This window comes from Neoarius graeffei, chromosome 20 (assembly GCF_027579695.1).
Source record: "Neoarius graeffei isolate fNeoGra1 chromosome 20, fNeoGra1.pri, whole genome shotgun sequence".
Taxonomy (NCBI): Eukaryota; Metazoa; Chordata; class Actinopteri; order Siluriformes; family Ariidae; genus Neoarius; species Neoarius graeffei.
Window position 1 is genome coordinate 48,108,604 of NC_083588.1, and position 20,556 is coordinate 48,129,159.

Consider the following 20,556-nt stretch of genomic DNA (forward strand, 5'->3'; position numbering starts at 1 on the left):
ATGAATGGAAGTGAATGGGGGAAAGGGATCAGCGAAAAGAAAAAGACGAGTGCAGGTCAGAACCAATTGCATTTATGTGTCGGGGGAGTTGGCCTGAGGTATCACATGAAGTTTGGTGGGTCTACGACAACGCGTGTCCGAGCAGGACGATTCAATTCGTGAGACCCATTCATTCTCTACGGGGAAAAAAAACGAAAGGAAAACGACAAGAACGAGAGAACGGGTGCGTCTATCCAAAAGCTGTATACAAGCGCACTACACCAGTTCAGGAAGCTGGAGATTATGTAAAAAAAGATTTTAGAATGCAAAGTGTCATGTCGCACTGCGAGTTGAACCAGTTTAAACTGAGATTTTCGAGCACGCAGCCATACACACTTCACGCACTATGCACAGTACACACACACTTTGCCACACAGTTTCTGTAGATCATGTAAAAAAGATTTTGTAGCGTGACGTCTCATGTCTGATCCAGTTTGTGTTGGTGACCCTCTGCTACAGCGAAGCACACTTTGCATTTTCTCTGCGGAAATGCAGTACAGTTCCAGCCTGTGCTTTCTTTTTAGCATCACTGTGGCATTTATATGCTACACAATGAGACACACACTTAAAAACTGATAAATTCGGTAAAATACTTGTAAAACTAGCAAAACTACGATGTAAATAGAGAATATAAACAGCTGAGCTGCTCCAAGTGACCACTACCTGACGTCATCGCATACGTCACCACCACAGGAAGCTCATTCATTTTTCTTGAACGCTATTTGGCCTCCAAAAATGAAAGTGTGATTTTTGAAATCTGCGACGACTTTTACTTAAAACAAGTTTGAGAATAAATCTACTGGACGATCCCTTTAAAGTGACTTATGCAGTTATTGCACATTAGTGTATTATGATTGCACTTGAGGTAAAATTGTTATGGTGGCAGCGGAGGGGTGTAGGTTCACTTCACTGATAGCTGTCGGGTAGAAGCTGTTCCTGAGTCTGGAAGTGCAGGCCTTTAAGGCTCTGTAGCATCTTCCAGATGGTAGTATTGAGAACCGTTGATGAAAGGGATGTGTATTGTCCTTCCTGATGTTCAGATGATGTTTGCGTTCCTCACTAACCCATGGTTTATTATTTGGATAAATTTTAAACTTCTTTAATTTCAATTACAGTATCTACCCAAAAGTTTATGTAACTAGTAATGGTGTCATTTAATAGTTCATAATTGTTTAGGCAATAACGGTCCCCAGTAAATAAATCCCACTCAATAGACTCAAACCAGCCCCTCAGCTTATCCACAGAGCTATGTGTCCAGGCTGAACAGTGCAGGACAGCGGGTTTAGCCTTCTTTAATGACTGATGGTACCTTGGTAAGAGGTGAATAACATTGTGATCCGACCATCCCAGAGGTGGGCAGGCCCAGGCCACATATGCACTGTCCACATTACCAAAGTACAGATTGAAAGTTTTATCTAATCTTGTCAGGTATGTCACGTACTGTTCCAGGTTTGGCAGGAGTAGAGAAACATCACATCTGTTAAAATCTCCAAGAAGAAAGACAGGGCTGTCAGCAGAATGATGCAGCGCCTTGTTATAATTGCTGTGAGTGTATAATCCGGCCCAGACACATACACCAGAATTGTTATCTAGCTAAACTCACGGGGCAGATAATGCGGTCTAAGTGAGACAGTCATTATTTCATGGTGAGTGATGCATTCGGTGTCACGTACCATGATGTTTGTTGCCCAGCTGGAGTTTATAAACATACATAGACCAAACTGATCCTTTTCGCTGTCTGTGTCATATCCGCGTCAAAGTGAAGGAGAGAATATCCATCCAGATCGATGCTGTTTACATCCTCAGTCAGCCATGTTTCCATGAAACAGATCAGACTGGTCCTGCTAAAGTCCCTGTCATGTTTGAAAAGTGCAGCAAGTTTGTGCATTTTATTCTGAAGTAAGAGCACATTCGATAGCGTTATTACTGAAAGGGGAAATTGACTTCCCCTCCGTGTGAGTCTATTCCATTTGAGTCTATCCCCAGAGATCAGATACTAACAGAGGTCAGATACATACTAATTACTATGTAATTACAGAATAAACGGATACTTCAGGGGCAGCACGGTGGTGTAGTGGTTAGCACTCTTGCCTCACAGCAAGAAGGTCCTGGGTTCGAGCCCAGCAGCCAGCAAGGGCCTTTCTGTGTGGAGTTTGCATGTTCTCCTTGTGGGTTTGCTCCGGTTTCCCCCACAGTCCAAAGACATGCAGGTTAGGTTAATTGGTGGCTCTAAATTGAGCGTAGGTGTGAATGAGAGTGTGAATGGTTGTTTGTCTCTATGCGTCAGCCCTGTGATGACCTGGCGACTCGTCCAGGGTGTACCCCGCCTCTCGCCCATAGTCAGCTGGGATAGGCTCCAGCTTGCCCGCGACCCTGTAGAACAGGATATGCGGCTACAGATAATGGATGGATGGACAGATACCTTAGTAAACATACTTACAAGGAAATTAATTTGCTTTGCTGTTTACTTGGTCAGTTTCTTAAGCACTTATTTAATTATGTCTAGACTTTGAAAGGTGCCAAAAAAACCTCTACTGAGAGGTTTACTGACTTAATTATGATTTGCAACCTGCAAAGAAAAAAAATTAAAAGCAGTATACGGTTGAGTGAATCCCCCATACTTGTGGGTACAAAAAAAAAAGAAATATACCCGTTTTAAAAATTTAAAATATACCAATTTATCTACAGTTTGTTTCTGCAATAAGATGACAAAAACATGAGGCAAAATAATTCAAATTGGCACATAAGCAAATTTAAATAGGTGGGTGGGCGGGCGGGCAGGTAGGTAAGTAAATAAATAAAGACCCGCTTTGTCATAACCCTTTCTTCCGACTTGGGTAGATGAACTCCAAACTTAGTAAAAACACCTCTCTATGTAAAAGCATCAGAAAATAAAGGTGCTTTTAATTCTCTTTCGCTCAGTCATGTAATGCCATGTATGCCCAGTAGTCCAGCATAGCAGGAGCACCTCATCAGTCAATGACAAGGTTTTGTAAGAACAGGGAAAGCGACAGTGGCCTCTGAACATCAACAACCTGAGCTGGGAAACCCTGGTTTAATCCATGTTCAGTAGGGGGGTTACCAAAATAGACTCGGAAAGGATTAGCCTGCTGGAGATTTTGTAAGATTACTGCATCATGGAATGAGGGAGGAGGTGTCGGATGGGGGGGGGCAGAGAGAGAGAGAGAGAGAGCGAGAGAGAGAGAGAGAGAGAATGTTTATAACACAGAATTTCCAAACTCTGAGATTATTAGGTTAAATCTATAACACTGACCATACAGTTCACTATTTTAAGAAAGTAAATACATCATAAACTTGTGATTACAAAAGATAACTTCCATGAAAGCATCCGGTTTTGGCCACACTTTGTGCTTCAAATTAACTGAGCTTGGAAATGATATAATTCAGGGTTTAGGTAGGTAGGTTGGTCGGGTGGGTCGGTCAGGCGGGCGGGCAGATAAATAGATAGACAGAAATCAAGCACGCTTTTAATGCCAGGATCAGACTTCACAGTATTTTTGTCTTTCCCGATGGTCACCATGTCAGAGAGGAAATCATAGTTCTATAAATTATTGCCGTGTCTTGGTCAGGAGACTGGCAACATTACAAGTTTGACTCCAAGCAGTCATTGTGCACGTCCTTGCGTGTTGTCGTGGAGGATCGTTCGTCATTCCTGATGTTCATATTCGGGCCTGACGCTGGAAATTTGTCAGCCACAAAAAAAAAAAAAAAAATCATGTCAAAACCGGGCTAAATTAATGTAGTCTGATCATGGCATAGCTCCAAGAATTTCCAAACTCCAAGATTAGTTGGTTAATTATATACCACTGGACAATACAGCTTGCTGTTTTAGAAGGTAAATACATCATAAACTTGATCACGAAATGATCACTAAAGTTTGCTTTCGTGAAAGTGTCCATTTTTTCCTCCACTTTGTAACTCAAACAACCCAAACTGTATGGACTTAACGCTGCAATTCAGAGTTCAGACTTCCCACTTGCGAGTGAAGTCAAATGAAGAAAGAGTGAGTGAGTGAGTGAGTGAGTGAGTGAGGAAGGGAAGATGGCTCTGAGTGGTACCCTGTAAAGGGTTCGTGGATAAAAGGGAGTGAATTGTTCCCTTTCTCCAGCAGCGCTGCCCACGAACAGAGGCCTCCACACACTGCAGGAAAACACACTGGAGCACAACAACATTGTGGCACATGGCACTCATTTAAGAAAATCAAACCTGATCAAAATGAAATATGAAAGTGAAATAAAAGCAAATGTTACGCACTAAAGTTGGCAGAAACGTCCTGAAGGAATCAGCAACAATGTGAAGCGCTGACGGGGCAAAACCATGGTGTTTGTTTCTGCAATGCAGCCGCAGATGGGACAGCTTCATTCATTCCTGATCCAAACACACACATAAGAGAACTTCAACCAGCAGGCCATTTTAACACCAAAACAACCAATAACAAATAAATCAGGCTTTATACATTTATAACTTACTAATTTACATGGACACTCTTGTGAATTAAAAATAATTTTGGCTAAACTGAGCATGCGCGTTACATTACTCATCACTTACTGGACCAATGACCAAAAGAAAGAAAGAAAAAAAATTAGCCTATTGATATGTCGAGAATTTTTTTTTTTTTTAAACAGGATAAAGTCATGCATTTGATCTGGTTTCTCACTTAAAAACAAAACATAGCTAGCAATGTTTGTACGGTAGTTATTAGCTGTAGCTAACAGGCTAGCGCGCTGCTTCTATTGTTTCCATGGCACTGCATCTCCATCATCAGTGTGGCGGCGCGTGCGGCAAAGCAAAGGCACCACCGCTAACAGGCTGCACATAAACACGCAAACATCCGGCTTCAAACACGTCGCTGTCAAAGCCCTCAAGTGCTTATTTTTTTTAAAATGTCTTTTAGAAATAATTTCACCTCTGTGAAGAATAAAAACACCTCAGAGCCTCAACACGAATCGCATCACTGATGAATTGAGGCCGCGCGCGCGCGCGACAGACAGAGACTTCTCCAGACGCTCGTGCTTCAGGAGAGCATCCGGTTCACACAAAACACCGCGACATGTCAGATTTCACTAAGCACGGGGTTAGTTTCTGCACTGAGCAGCAATACAGAGATGTGGAAAGAAAGAAGAAGAAAAAAAAGAATACCGGGAGACATTTCCACCAGAGCCGGCGCTCGTGCACAAACCTGATTGAAGTCCACGTGATTTACCGAGACTAAACCGACTTTCAGCCTCCACGCTGATTTATTTATCTTTTTTGAAACACAAACGATCACATTTGCAAAGCTAAGAGTGAGCTGAGACAACGTGACGAGCCATGGCCGCCTCCTAAATGCCCTTAATTACCCGTCTAGTGCACTACTTACCTCACACGTCATTACCGTAATGTAGCATCCCTGCGCAGGGAGCACTGAAGGGTTTGGGACGCGACCGCGTTCAGCATCACACAGAGACGGAGCCTTCCTTAGCTTGGCTTTCACAAGCATCCGCCTCCTCACATTTATCCTCCGAAACGACACAGCGCTCTATAGGTCTAGGAACAAACAACACTCTTATTCGCCCACAACTAGAGTTAAACTCGTAATTCTTGCAGCAACAAGCCGTACACATCTTATCCCATCACCTTAGTGAGGTGAGGTCAGTCATGGATTAGATACTGAGCATTAATAGCATTACAGCTAACATGGGCCCTTGAAATCATTTAATGTTGACGATGAGGAAAATCGTGGAATGATCACCCAAGGCTTGCCTGCTGTTGCAGAAGACACTTTCTCTGCTAATTGGGTTACTATTAATGAGACTGAATAATGGGTTTTGTCGAATAAAAACAATAGTTTTGGTCACCTTCTTCACAGTTAACAAGCTTGTGGTTGAAAACTTCAGTGAACATTGCGACACCTACAAAGAAAGCGCAACTTTATTCGTCACACACTTGTGAAATTCCTCTCTGCATCATCTGAAGCAGTGAACACACACACATACCCAGAGCAGTGGGCAGCCCAAGGAGAAACCCACACAGACACGGGGAGAACATGTAAAATCCGTACAGAAAGGCCCCTGCTGGCTGCTGGGCTCGAACCCAGAACCTTCTTGCTGTGAGGCAACCGTGCTAACCACTTACACCACCGTGATGATGATGGGCTGTACATTGTGCCATTATCTCATCTCATCTCTTCTCATTATCTCTAGCCGCTTTATCCTGTTCTACAGGGTCGCAGGCAAGCTGGATCCTATCCCAGCTGACTACGGGTGAAAGGCGGGGTACACCCTGGACAAGTCGCCAGGTCATTACAGGCCTGACACATAGACACAGACAACCATTCACACTCACGGTCAATTTAGAGTCACCAGTTAACCTAACCTGCATGTCTTTGGACTGTGGGGGAAACCGGAGCACCCAGAGGAAACCCATGCAGAACATGCAAACTCTGCACAGAAAGGCCCCTGCTGGCTGCTGGGCTCAAACCCAGAACCTTCTTACTGTGAGGCGACCGTGCTAACCACTTACACCACCGTGATGATGATGGGCTGTACATTGTGCCATTATCTCATCTCATCTCTTCTCATTATCTCTAGCCGCTTTATCCTGTTCTACAGGGTCGCAGGAAAGCTTGATCCTATCCCAGCTGACTACGGGCGAGAGCCAGGGTACACCCTGGACAAGTCGCCAGGTCATCACAGGGCTGACACATAGACACAGACAACCATTCACACTCACATTCACACCTACGGTCAATTTAGAGTCACCAGTTAACCTAACCTGCATGTCTTTGGACTGTGGGGGAAACCGGAGCACCCGGAGGAAACCCACGCGGAACATGCAAACTCCACACAGAAAAGCCCCTGCTGGCTGCTGGGCTCGAACCCAGAACCTTCTTGCTGTGAGGCGACCGTGCTAACCACTTACACCACTGTGATGATGATGATAATGATGGGCTGCACATTGTGCCATTATTTTCTTTGTAAATGTACAAATGTTCATAGAATCTAATCTTTATTAAAATGGTTATGTGATCATCTTTCTGTTTTTTTTCCCGTGTATTTTAGCAAATATAAAACGACGAATGGTCGTCTATCCAAATTATTCAAACCATACTTGATAATTACGAGACTAGAGCCACACATTTAATGATTTATCTATCTATCTAGATCTACATCTAAAAAATATTTAGCTAGATCGAAGGGTTTTTTTTCAACATTTATTAAACGTTTATACAACCACTTATTTTCCATAAAATTATTCCCATGTTTTTTGATACTTTTTAAAAACATTTCATCATGTAGTGTTTATAATCACACAATTAATTGTAGAAATTTTAATATTATCTGTTTTAGCCAGAAGTCTCCGAATATGTATAACGTTTTATAAACGTTTCATAAACGTTGTGAATGAAACGTTTTAAAGAGAACGTTTATAAAACGTCAATAAAACGTTACTCATTTACTGATTATTTTGATAATTGTAATACAATCATTATGACATCTTAATATCTAAAAATACCAAGAGATGATAAAAAATGTGCCACGGGTCAGCAAATATGACTTTATTAAATTTTCACCAACGTTTCATAAACGTTTCATAAACGTTTAATAAAACCTAACCTTAATGCAACCCAAATGAAACGTTTTATAAACGTTTTGTGTTTGCTGGGATACCACTTCAAGTACATCTCACGCTTCTCATATTTTGTACCAACTGCGCCAAATTTTCCAGTATGAATGGTCAATTCAGGAAGAATCAAAACATATGATAAGAAGTGGTACGTCACGGACAACACAGCATTCAGAGCGTACAATACAGGATTCAAAATGACTGGGGTCAAATCAGGTTTAAGGCTGCTACAGGCTGCAAACGAATACATCACTCGCGGCCTTGACCAGTTTACCACACCATAGGATTAAAAAAAGAAAATGCAGCTTGTAACAATACCCAATTCAGAATAACTTCATAAAATGTATTTTGTTAGCATGCAAAACACTCCAGAATTAATAATTGCTTAATTCAACATGGTCCTGGCTAACTCATTACAACATATGATAACACTGCATGTGCTGGAGTTAGAATAATACACTTTTTGAATAGGCCTGTGATTTAACAGAAAACAACCTTCAGTATAAACAATCTCAATGTCTTTGCTGTATTTTACTGTAATTATGATCATTCATAAACCAATTTATAATTACTTTTAATAGAATTAACTTCATTTATTCTTTAATGAAAATCAGCATACTCAGCTTTGAATTAATATATAATCAGCATAAAAAGAAATCAGTGTACGTGTCCCTAAGTTATGGAAACATTCCACTATTATCCCTGTTGCAAAGATTAATAAGCCTTCTACATTAAATGATTTCAGGCCTGTGGCGCTGACATCTTTAGTTATGAAGACGTCGGAGAAGCTCATTAAAAAGGAAGCTTTATGGGGGCGTCGTGGATAAGGCGCCATACCATAAATCCGGGGACCTGGGTTTGATTCCAACCCGAGGTCATTTCCTGATCCCTCCCCGTCTCTCTCCTGCTCATTTCCTGTCTCTACACTGTCCTTCCTATCCAATAAAAAGGTGAAAAAAGCTGCCCCCCCCCAAAAAAAGGAAGCTTTATTACACGTAGAAGAATTTTTGGACCCCCTACAATTTGCTTATAGGCCGGGTATAGGTGTGGAGGATGCCACCGTCACACTGCTACATTTTCTGTATCGTCACCTTGAGGGATCCAAAGCTCAGGCAAGACTGTTGTTTGTAGATTTCTCATCTGCTTTTAACACTATCCAGCCACATCTGTTAGCAGAGAAGCTAATCAGTCTTTTTAAATTGGATTTTAATCTTGCTGGTTGGATACTGGACTTTTTGACCAATCGGTCCCAGTGTGTGAGGGTTAATGGCTGCTTTTCAAATCAGCTGCAGTCCTCAAGGTTGTTGTCTCTCCCCATTACTATACATTCTGTACACTAATGACTGTCGCAGCAACTATGCAAATAGACACATTATTACATTTGCTGACGATTCTGTCATTGTGAGTCTTCTTGAAGGGGAAGAGCTAATTCATGGGCCTGTTGTAAATGATTTTGTATCTTGGTGCGATGAATCCTTTCTCCAACTAAATGTGTCTAAAACAAAGGATATATGATGATCAGCTTTAGAACGTCCAGTCCTTGTCCTGTAGCAACCAGCATTAAAGGTGTAGATATTGAGCTGGTAAACAGCTATAAATACCTGGGAGTGGTTGTGGACAACAAATTAAGCTTTGACGCTCACGTTGCCTCCACAGCAAAAAAAGTTCAGCAACGGCTCTATTTTTTGAGGAAAATGTACTCTTTTAATGTTCGCTCAGAGATGATGACCCTCTTTGATAGAAGTTTTATTGAATCAGTTTTTATGTTCTGCATTGTTGCTTGGTATGGAAACTTGACCCTGGCCAATAAAAACAGGCTTGGTAACCTTGTTAAAGTGGCCAGTAAGGTTACAGGAAGGAGTCAAGTTCAGTTAACTGATCTGTATAACATACAAGTGTTCAGGAAGGCTTCTTAGTGTGTAGATCATCCCCTTCAGTCTGAATTTGTACTGTTGCCCTCAGGCCGTCGGTGGAAGGTGCCTGCTCTTCGGACTAAGAGATTTAGGCTACATCCACACGACAACGGCAACGAGATATTTTTTTTTAAAAATATTGCGTCCACATGGGCAATGGATCAGTAAAATATCAGGTTCATATGGCAACGCAACGCTTGCTGAAAACAATGCAATACACATGCCACACCTCTACATGCGCTGTAAGACGGTCCCATCGGAGACACCAGAACAATAGAAGAAGTAGACGCATGCGCATAAACCCCTTCTTCTGTAGCATTAGCCACATAAAGTTTTGATTATTAGTCAGTAGCGTAAAATAGTATCTATTGTCTAAGACACTTATTTATATTTCATATTAAAACATCTATGTAAATTAATGCATAGAAAGCCTGGCGGGCGGCACGGTGGTGTAGTGGTTAGCGCTGTCGCCTCACAGCAAGAAGGTCCTGGGTTCGAGCCCCGTGGCCGGCGAGGGCCTTTCTGTGTGGAGTTTGCATGTTCTCCGCGTGGGTTTCCTCCGGGTGCTCCAGTTTCCCCCACAGTCCAAAGACATGCAGGTTAGGTTAACTGGTGACTCTAAATTGACCGTAGGTGTGAATGTGAGTGTGAATGGTTGTCTGTGTCTATGTGTCGGCCCTGTGATGACCTGGCGACTTGTCCAGGGTGTACCCCGCCTTTCGCCTGTAGTCAGCTGGGATAGGCTCCAGCTTGCCTGCGACCCTGTAGAAGGATAAAGCGGCTAGAGATAATGAGATGAGAAAGCCTGGCCAGGCGCTGAACGTTCTCCTGCCTTCACTTTAAGAGAAATTCAGGGTGAGCATGAGCCTAGGTTCTTCCCTGTCACTGTCACACGTGCACACCTTCTCACTCCCTGTCCTATGGCTATAGTCCCTTTAAATCACATGCTCGTTTTTTGAATGGAGACACGGAAAGAGGAATGAACGGGGGTAGATGGAGAGAGAGAGGAATGAACGGGGGTAGATGGAAGCCGGTACGCCAACATTCTGAGATCCTCCAGAATTCTTTAATGGTCCGGAATAAACTGAATGCTGCACGTTGATGGATTACTTTGTTCTTCTACGCCCTTTTTGAGGAATATATTGTCGGACTTAAACCAACATCTGAAGAGGTGAGATCGCTCCTTTTTTTTTCCTATTTTTGCTGGCGGGATTGTTTTTGTTTTTGGAAAGCGCACGGGCGGTGCGCGGTTTGGTACTGCTTCTGCAGTGTTTGGACTAAAGACTCTGCCCTAAGGGCTATTCTCTCACTCACTCTCTCTCTCACTTTGCACCATTACACAATAAATATTCACAGTGAAAATATTTTGTAAGCGCGTTTCATGAACCAAGTTATAGGATTTGTTGACAACTCGCATCGAGTTCGTTACACTTCTACCTGGCGTGAAGCACTGACAGTCATGTGGTTGTGACGTCATCGTAAACAAATCCGTTCTACTCATCCAGACGACTTCGCAATGGCGCCGTTACCAGATTTTTCCACTCTGGAACCCGTTCTCAAAAGATTTCATTTTGGGGCACCCAAAACGCCGGTGCCGTGTGGACGCCAGGCCGAAACGATAAACAATTTTCTCAGATTCACCTGAATCCGTTGCCGTGTGGACAGGGCCTTAAGGTTTCCTTTGTCCCTACTGCCATCCAGGTGCTGAATGGCAGTTAGCTCCATGTTTGTAATTGTCTAGTGCTCATGTTTAATTTGTATAGACTCTGCCCATGATGTGTTATCTGTTGTTGTGTATTGTGTGTGAATATCTTTGTGTGCATCTTTCTGGCTGCAAACCCATTTCCCTGTTTTGGGACAATAAAGATACTTTGACTTTTGACTTTTTTGTGTGTTTATACGACTCAAAATACATTTGTGATTACTTAAGATGTGTGTTTATATATGTGGTTATATGGAACTTTGCGCATAAAAAGAGCCCTGAAACCACATATAGGAAATTGGTATAAAAGTATTACATCATTAATATGCAATTATTATATCCATAATAGGTGTTATTTGTGGCACACAACCTTTTTACTCAGGTCAAAAGCATGGTTGGGTGGTGTAAGTGGTTAGCATGGTTGCCTCACAGCAAGAAGGTTCTGGGTTCATGGCCAGTGAGGGCCTTTCTGTGCGGAGTGTCTGCGTGGGTTTCCTCTGGGTGCTCCGGTTTCCCCCACAGTTCAAAGACATGCAGGTAGGTTAATGTGGGACGGCCTTGGGCTGAGGTGCCCTTGAGTGAGGCACCTAACTCCCAACTGTTCCCTGGGTGCTGTTAGCATGGCTGCCCACTGCTCTGGGTATGTGTGTGTTCACTGCTTCAGATGGGTTAAATGCAGAGAGGAAATTTCACAGGTGTGTGATGAATAAAGTTGTGCTTTCTTCATACATTAGATACCCATTTAAAGTGCATATCACGGGTAAATTCAGGAGCGAGATCAATGTAATTCTCCTATTTTATATTAAACTTTGGTCAAATATGTGTCACATTTTGCGCAATTTTTTTACCTTGCGTAATACCAGAAAAATTCAGTTGAAATTAAGCCATTTGAGGCGAATTGGTCCGCCTCTGAAAAAACTTGGCATTTGGATTTCCTGGGAAACACTGATTTTCGTGACGTCATCTGCGGGACGCCTTCCTCTGAATCCTACGTCAGCGCTGATTTGTTTATGAGAAAACGACCTGGTGGTTTTCTGCAAATTTCTTCAACGTTATCACGCAATTATTAAAATGGTTAACAGATGTATCGTAGGAGGGTGTAGCAACACCAATCTTGATGGGATTAGTACTCATTGTTTTCCAAAAGACCGGACAATGAGAGAGAAAAGAGAGCACTTGGTCTACACAGGCTGTGCACTGAAACCGTGCAAAGCTCGTGTAGCCTGCTGGCGCTTCCGCAGATAACGTCACGATTCTGGCTCCAGACTCCGTTGGGATTTTTCCAGACGCGTTTTGTTATTTTATTTTTTTCTGCTGTAGACAGATGGCCTTGTGCAAAATTACCCTTCTGGATGAGTGTGTAAAGGGACATACTTTCATATAAAAAAACCTGAAATTGGTCCAGAATACAGGTAGTCGTCGACTTACAACTGCGTTTGGTTATGACTGACCGGTCGTAAACCGATCTGGTCGTAAGTCGGCCTATGTTAAATGAACGTAAGTATATTGTGATGTGTAATGATATTGTAATCATCTTAAAGTCTTATTTTATCAATATTTTCTTATTTCATTACCTTGGCTCATTATTTGGTTTAAGTCAAACACTGCATACTATACTGCGTACAGTACAATTCGTTTAATATGTGCAAAACAAAAAATATGAAATACAGGTGTGAAAAATAGAAAACATTTTAGTTTGAAACATACCAAAATACAAATGTAAAACAGCGAAATACAAAATTTAGTGACCGCTGGCATCACTGGTGCTTGGCTGCGGGTCGTCTATGTCATCATCAGCTGTTGCAGCGCTCGGGCTGGCGGGAGGATTTGCTCGTTTCATAAACTAGGAGCTGGGGCGGAAACTGTATGACGGAGTGCGCGAGGGAGCGCGAGAGAGACTGCGCATGTGCCTGGAGCTGGGGCGGAAACTGTTGTACGCGGCGAGAGGCGCTACCGGGAGCTGGGGCGGAAACTGTTGTACGCGGCAAGAGGCGCTGCCGGGAGCTGGGGCGGAAACTGTCGTACGCTCAGCTAGCTCAGCTGGGAAACACTTGCCAGTCATAACCAGACGGTCGTAAAGTCGATCGGTCGTAAGTCGCATAGGTCGTAAGTCGACGACTACCTGTATGCCCTTTAATCCTAAAAGGACCTCAACTACTGAGTGGGATCAGTTCGAACCTCAGAGGTGGTGTGGTGTGCTGCTCAGTCTATTCAACTGACATAACGTTTTGCTTTTAGGAGTTTGTTACTCTATAGATTCTTTATCTAAAAGTATGTTTGCTTCAAGATTGATGAAAAAAAAGTGTTTAACAAGGTGACTGATTTTCTGTTGGGGTCCGATAACTCTGAGAGATTTGTTGCAAAAATATTTCAGCAAGTTGGTCGCTTCTTTGTGTGTCTATCTTTGCCTATCTGTATGTTTGCATGCTTGTCTCAGATGTCTGCCATAATTAAGAATATAACTCTTGCTTACAAATTGTAGATAACTAGTGAACCTGTTAGTTATAGAGTTACTGAGATGTCTGATGCTTGTCTGTCCATGCACTCTCCATACAGAACAACAGACAGTCCAGCAGATACACAGGAAACTGACATTGTCTAGTTGTGAAAGTGACATTGTTTACTTTTGAAAATAGTCCAGTGGCTGTTCTGGTCATAATACGTGTTACCAATAACTGCTTTTATCTTTGTGTTTTGTGTTTGAATCCTTAGGCAAAGCGTTACTTCTTGATGTAGTTTGGACATAAAAAACAAAAAACAGAAACTGCTAGCAGCTTAGTAATAAATGTATCACAGAAATTTCTGAAATGAGAGCTTGTGAGCTGAGTTCTGGAATGTAGATAAGCTAGAAATATTCTCAAGTTCTGTAGCAGTAGTGTAAAATATTTCTTGCTTTCTTATGTTCTCTATGTACTGAAATGTCTCATTTTAAACTTAACTTGATAATATCATGTAAATATATGATTTCTATTCACATAAAGTTAGTAAACGGGTCATTTAAAAAATACAGATGTTATAATGGACTTAAGTGATACAGATATATGTTATTGTTTTTGTTTTTACATTTTTTTACATGTGATATTTAGCATTTCCTTTTTTTTTTTGGGTGAAAATGGTGATTGCCGACATTACAACAAGTAAAAATAATTTGTTTGGGATGTAAATAAAGGGTTAATACTGAGAAACCAGACTTAGCAAATTTAGCAAAGTAGGTTACATATCCTCCCTGACTATAAGGTGTGTGTGTGTGTGTGTGTGTGTGTGTTCGTGGCTGCATATAAAATCACCACAATACACAGCTCACTAGATTGATATATAGGCAAACTTTAAATTCAGTTTCCCTTTAACTAACATTATTTACAACATTTAGCTCTTACACACCATGAAGGTCATCATCACTAAACAGGAAGCTTAACAAGCAGTTCATTCTTGTATTAATTGTGTATGTGATATTAAAAGTCAATTCATCTATCTATCTATCTATCTATCTATCTATCTATCTATCTATCTATCTATCTATCTATCTATCTATCTATCTATCTAGTTTAATAATACCAAAACACAATGACAAATATGAACTAAAGGCTTAATACTTATGGTTGCAAAATTAATTAAGTAAGCCTGGTTAGGTTTCAATATTTTACAACTAGAGAGCTGTGTTGGTTTAGAAACCTATTAAGAAACATATTGTAGTCTAATTGATACGGATCAATTATAGTCATCTCATCTCATTATCTCTAGCTGCTTTATCCTGTTCTACAGGGTCGCAGGCAAGCTGGAGCCTATCCCAGCTGACTACGGGCGAAAGGCGGGCTACACCCTGGACAAGTCGCCAGGTCATCACAGGGCTGACACACAGACACAGACAACCATTCACACTCACATTCACACCTACGGTCAATTTAGAGTCACCAGTTAACCTAACCTGCATGTTTTTGGACTGTGGGGGAAACCGGAGCACCCGGAGGAAACTCACGCGGACACGGGGAGAACATGCAAACTCCACACAGAAAGGCCCTCGCCGGCCACGGGGCTCGAACCCGGACCTTCTTGCTGTGAGGCGACAACGCTAACCACTACACCACCGTGCCACCTCAATTATAGTCATAAATTTAAATTATTAACTCTTTCATAAATGTGTTTATTTCATTTGAACAAACTCTGATTAAAGACGTAACCTATGTATGTCAACATAAACTATGAGTTGTTAATGTTTAACAGATCCTTCATAGACACCAACTTCAAACTTTAAAAGAATAAAAACATCCAAACAAGGCAAAACATTCAAATAGGTCACTTTTAAATTTATATTCAGAGATTATTTAGGACTGGACATTATGAAGCTACGACGTTAAAACCCCTAAATCACAACACAATAGAATTTTCTGAGAATACTAATAGTATTTTATTGTTATAGTAAAAAAGGTGGTTAAAATCTTTTGTTTTTGTACCAAGCGTTTTGTATTCTTTGCTAAATATACATGCACAAATATACAGTATACAGTAAAATTATCACTAAGGAAACTTGAAAACGGTGTTATTACTGATGTACTGATGTGTCTGGCATTTTGGGATACATATAGTGAGAAACATTGTGTATGGGGTGTTAATGCATGTAAACTTGTCAGTATCTACTACTACTACAACTACTTGTAAGCAGAGGTGGACAGTAATGAAGTACATTTACTTGAGTACTCTGAGTATCTGTACTTTACTTAAGTAGTTTTTTTTTGGAAACTTACGACTTTAACTTCACTACATTTGAAAGACAAATATCGTACTTTTCACTCCACTACATTTCTATCAAGGTCCTTGTTACTCGTTACTATGAAGCAGCTTTGAAAGTGGCTGTTTTTTTCTTTTCTAAAACCTGATTGTTTTTTTTCATAGGTGACACTGAGACAGCCAATCAGTAATCACTTGGGTCACATCACGTCCATAGACTGTATAAAATCAAGTTTAATGGTTTCTCCACAGCATGAATTAAACACGATCAGTGGATGGCAAAATGGAAGGAGGCGGTTCTTCTGGAGAATGCGCACACCCATGGCCCATGAACCCATGTTTAAGTTTTCTGAAAGGAATAACAATTCATTTCATTTTAAATGTTTGCTTCGTTTACCAAAAACAAACCACATCATGGCCTACAAAAACTCGCCGTCCAACCTGTGGAAGAATATTGAGGTCTGTGAACGTTTTATTCCAAGAGAAAGCCTGCAACGAAGTTGTCTGTGCTTTTAGAGCTAGTGATAATGTTGCAATAGCTATGCAGGCTGGGTAGTCAAATGACTTTCTGTGGATTTGCCCACCAAGTTGCCATTGCCTTGTCCACGGCTAACGTTTGCACATAGCTAGTTAACTTGGACACTGTTAGTTAGCATGTAAAAACGGAGTTACGCTAACATGAATAACGTTAACTTATCTGAAGTCCTTTCAGAAATATGTTTTAGCATGATCTTGCCAAATAAACAGAATGTAGAAATCTTTCTTTTCTAGTTGCGTTAGCTACCCAATATGATTTCAAGTTTGAAAAGAGTTTGCTAGCATGTCAGGTGGAGTTTCACTGACTAGCTAGCTTAACGTTAAACCACCATGATGGCACAGCATGCGTTCATTTTGTGAATTCACATTTCTGTCTTTGGTAACGGCATTAGGTTTTGTAAGCGTTGTGGCAATAATACAACGATGCGTTGACAGAAAATGTACTTTTAATACTTAAGTATTTTTAAAAGCAAGTACTTCAGTACTTCTCATCTCATTATCTCTAGCCGCTTTATCCTGTCCTACAGGGTCACAGGCAAGCTGGAGCCTAGTCTGGCTAACGCAACTTCAAAGCTCTGCGAGCATTGGTCTGGCAAAGATATTAAGCCCAACCGTTTCCCAAGGCGCGTGGTTGACCCGCCTCCCTGAAATGCCTCAGTTTGCTACTGGTCGAAGCCAGAAAAAGCTGTGATGAAGCTTAAACCAATCACATCACTCTTTCCTCTGACGTATGTGACGCGACGGAAACTGCTTGAGTAACAGGAAGAAGATAAATACCTCCAGGGCTGCTCTTTCCTCCGTTTTCAATGAGAACTTCCCGTTGAATGCTTTCAATACAGCATCTACCGCTGTGTCAAAGGCTTGCCGCTGTTCCATGTTCGTAATGTTTCTAGTGAATGAAGCGCTTCCGGCATAGATTCTGTAAACAATCTATGGTTTCTGGTCGCAGTTCTACTACGTCACTGCCTTGAACACGCCTCTACCCAGGGCCGTTTGAGATGCTCAAAGTTGATTGGTTCCCGATTTTTCGGGAGCTTGGAAGAGCTGGAGATAGCTTGCCTTGCCAGACTAAGTTCGCAACAGGCCCCCGTGTTGCATCACACTTAGGATGGGCGGGCCCAGGCTAGCTGGAGCCTATCCCAACTGACTATGGGCGAAAGGCGGGGTACACCCTGGACAAGTTGCCAGGTCATCACAGGGCTGACACATAGACACAGACAACCATTCACACTCACATTCACACCTACGGTCAATTTAGAGTCACCAGTTAACCTAACCTGCATGTCTTTGGGGGAAACCGGAGCAAACCCACGCGGACACGGGAAGAACATGCAAACTCCACACAGAAAGGCCCTCGCCGGCCACGGGGCTCGAACCCGGACCTTCTTGCTGTGAGGCGACAGCGCTAACCACTACACCACCGTGCCGCCCACTTCAGTACTTTGACTTAAGTAAAAATTTGATTGGACAACTTTCACTTGTATCGGAGTAACACTTGACCAGTGGGATCTGTACTTTGATTTAAAGGTGTAGCACGAGATTTTGGAATAACGGTTCCCGCAAGCCATATTTTGAAAAGAAACACGCCCACCCTTGCCATGCTCCCACCCCCCGTGTCTCCACCCCTCCTCCCCCTCCCTACCCGCGCCTCCAAAGCACATGAACGCGCATTGCCAGTTCCCGAGCGTTCATGGTTGTCGCGAGGACTGTTTGCATTAGCTCAGTGTGTTTCAACCACTGTTAGCGCGGAAGGAGAGATCATCAGGTGTGCCGTGGCATCTTCTCAGGTAAGACTGAACAACATCGTAGTGAAAGTAACCAACTAAGATGATTATCATTTCAAGAAATATTTGTCTGCATACTACATTAGAAGTTGACTTTTCACTTGTTTTCATACTTGTTATACCTAATCTAATTGTAGTAAGACTGATATGTCGGGGGTTTTATAGCAGTCACCGCCCTAGCCCAAGCAGTGTAATACGTGTATTAATACGTAATACGACTATACGCGTTAGTATAACAATCCGTGTCAGCTAACTTTGCAAATCATGCTAACTTAGCAAAACCTACATTGTGGTCCGTATCATCGGTTCTGCTCTCGCTGCCAGGGTGTACACTTGTTAAAACGACAACACTGTCCTATCTGAAAATGTAATAAATACATAATGTTATCTTACCTATCGAGTAGAAACAGGGCCACCATTGCATTGGTTTGAAGTCCTTTTTGTTGTTTGAGTCGCCGCCAGCGGTCGAACGCTGCGCCAATGTTCACTCCGGTCTTGACTCGTCCTTTTTCATAAAGTTTCCTGGCAGTTGCCTTTTCGAATACAGATTTTCGTTTTCTTTTTTGACCAGTTGTGTGCGTTTGTTCTGCCATAGTGTTATGCAATTATTGTAGGCCAGTATCTAGATAAAATGGGCTAGTATGGTAGGCTATCTATCCGTTGCTTTGAAATGGCTTAGTTCACCTGGAGTGGTCCCTGCGCATACTGTACGTGCAAGCGTAGGGGCGGGGGTGGGGCGGTGAGGGTTGGGGGTGGAGGTTTGGGGTCGCGGGCTTCAGTCTGATTGACGTGTCAGTATCCAATCATTTTGAGGTGGTTACCTCGATAGGATTTGATGGCGTTTTTCCTTTATTTTACACTGTAGACTGGATTAAAATATTTCGTTTTTGGGTCAAACCTTCTATTGTACTGCTTGCAACATGGGTGTGAGGAGCTTTTCAAGCAATATGGTAAAAAATACTCCTGAAAAAAATCTCATACTCCACCTTTAAGTAATGAAGTTGGGTACTTTGTCCACCTCTGCTTGTAAATTCTCTCTTGACTATTTACACCTACACAAGTCTACAGGATACAAAACGAGACGGGAGTAGAGAGTGAAGAGCACAGAGCCACATTTGACTGTTAAATACAGAGTCAAATAGGTATCGTGCTGCTTGGACACTTTAACAGAGAAGGTACTGTAGGTAGAAAGGTGTTTTTGGTGCTGGCTATGCAAAATCCAGTTGTGTTATATAGATTAAAATGTTAGTAATGAGTGAATTAGAAAGTTGCATGTGAAATAATTGTGATAATGTTATGTATGATTACCATATTTAACCAAGTCACAGTTTAATACAATCATACTGTCACTACCACATTAAAACTGTGGTAATGTTATGGTCAAGAACTGAACATCTAGAATTGCTGTAAGACACAGCTGTAAACGTGTACGTTTTTAAACTCATCTCATTATCTCTAGCCGCTTTATCCTGTTCTACAGGGTCGCAGGCAAGCTGGAGCCTATCCCAGCTGACTACGGGCGAAAGGCGGGGTACACCCTGGACAAGTCGCCAGGTCATCACAGGGCTGACACATAGACACAGACAACTATTCACACTCACATTCACACCTACGGTCAATTTAGAGTCACTAGTTAACCTAACCTGCATGTCTTTGGACTGTGGGGGAAACCGGAGCACCCGGAGGAAACCCACGCGGACAACATGCAAACTCTGCACAGAAAGGCCCTCGCCAGCCACGGGGCTCGAACCCGGACCTTCTTGCTGTGAGGCGACAGCGCTAACCACTACACCACCGTGCCGCCCACGTTTTTAAACTAATTATGGTTATTATTAACTATAGAATAACCAGTTATCATAAAGCACCATATTAAAACCCTAGGAGTATTATGGTTTAATATAGGCCTACTACCAATGTACACAATTATAAATCATGGCTCAGAGATTGATCATCATAAAAACCATCATTATCTATCTATCTATCTATCTATCTATCTATCTATCTATCTATGATAAATTTTATATATATATATATATATATATATATATATATATATATATATATATATATATATATATATATTAGCTGTGCACGTTAGGAGTTTTTTCTTTTTTAGTTTGTTTATCTAGTTAGCTGGTTAAGCACACAGGACACTATATTGTACTTAATGATGAAAAACGTTTTGAAAAGCTCACCTGTGTTATCCAGCGGCTCTCCTTTTCACTAAATG

General features: G+C 41.8%; 1 protein-coding gene across 3 annotated transcripts in view; it reads right to left on the reverse strand.

Annotated features, from left to right (window-relative positions):
• Window positions 1–20,542, reverse strand: part of tlcd3ba (TLC domain containing 3Ba) — a 41,508-nt gene extending 20,966 nt beyond the window's left edge. Inside the window, exons 1-2 of one of the 3 annotated variants that reach the window (XM_060902653.1) lie at window positions 20,522–20,542; window positions 4,315–4,428 (exon numbers count right to left, since the gene is read on the reverse strand). The gene's annotated coding sequence lies outside the window, so the exon portion shown is untranslated. Of the gene's footprint in view, window positions 1–4,314; window positions 4,429–4,966; window positions 5,002–5,199; window positions 5,322–20,521 lie in introns of those variants that run through there. The other 2 variants (XM_060902652.1, XM_060902655.1) reach the window with 2 other exon arrangements.
• Window positions 20,543–20,556: the final 14 nt, after the last annotated feature.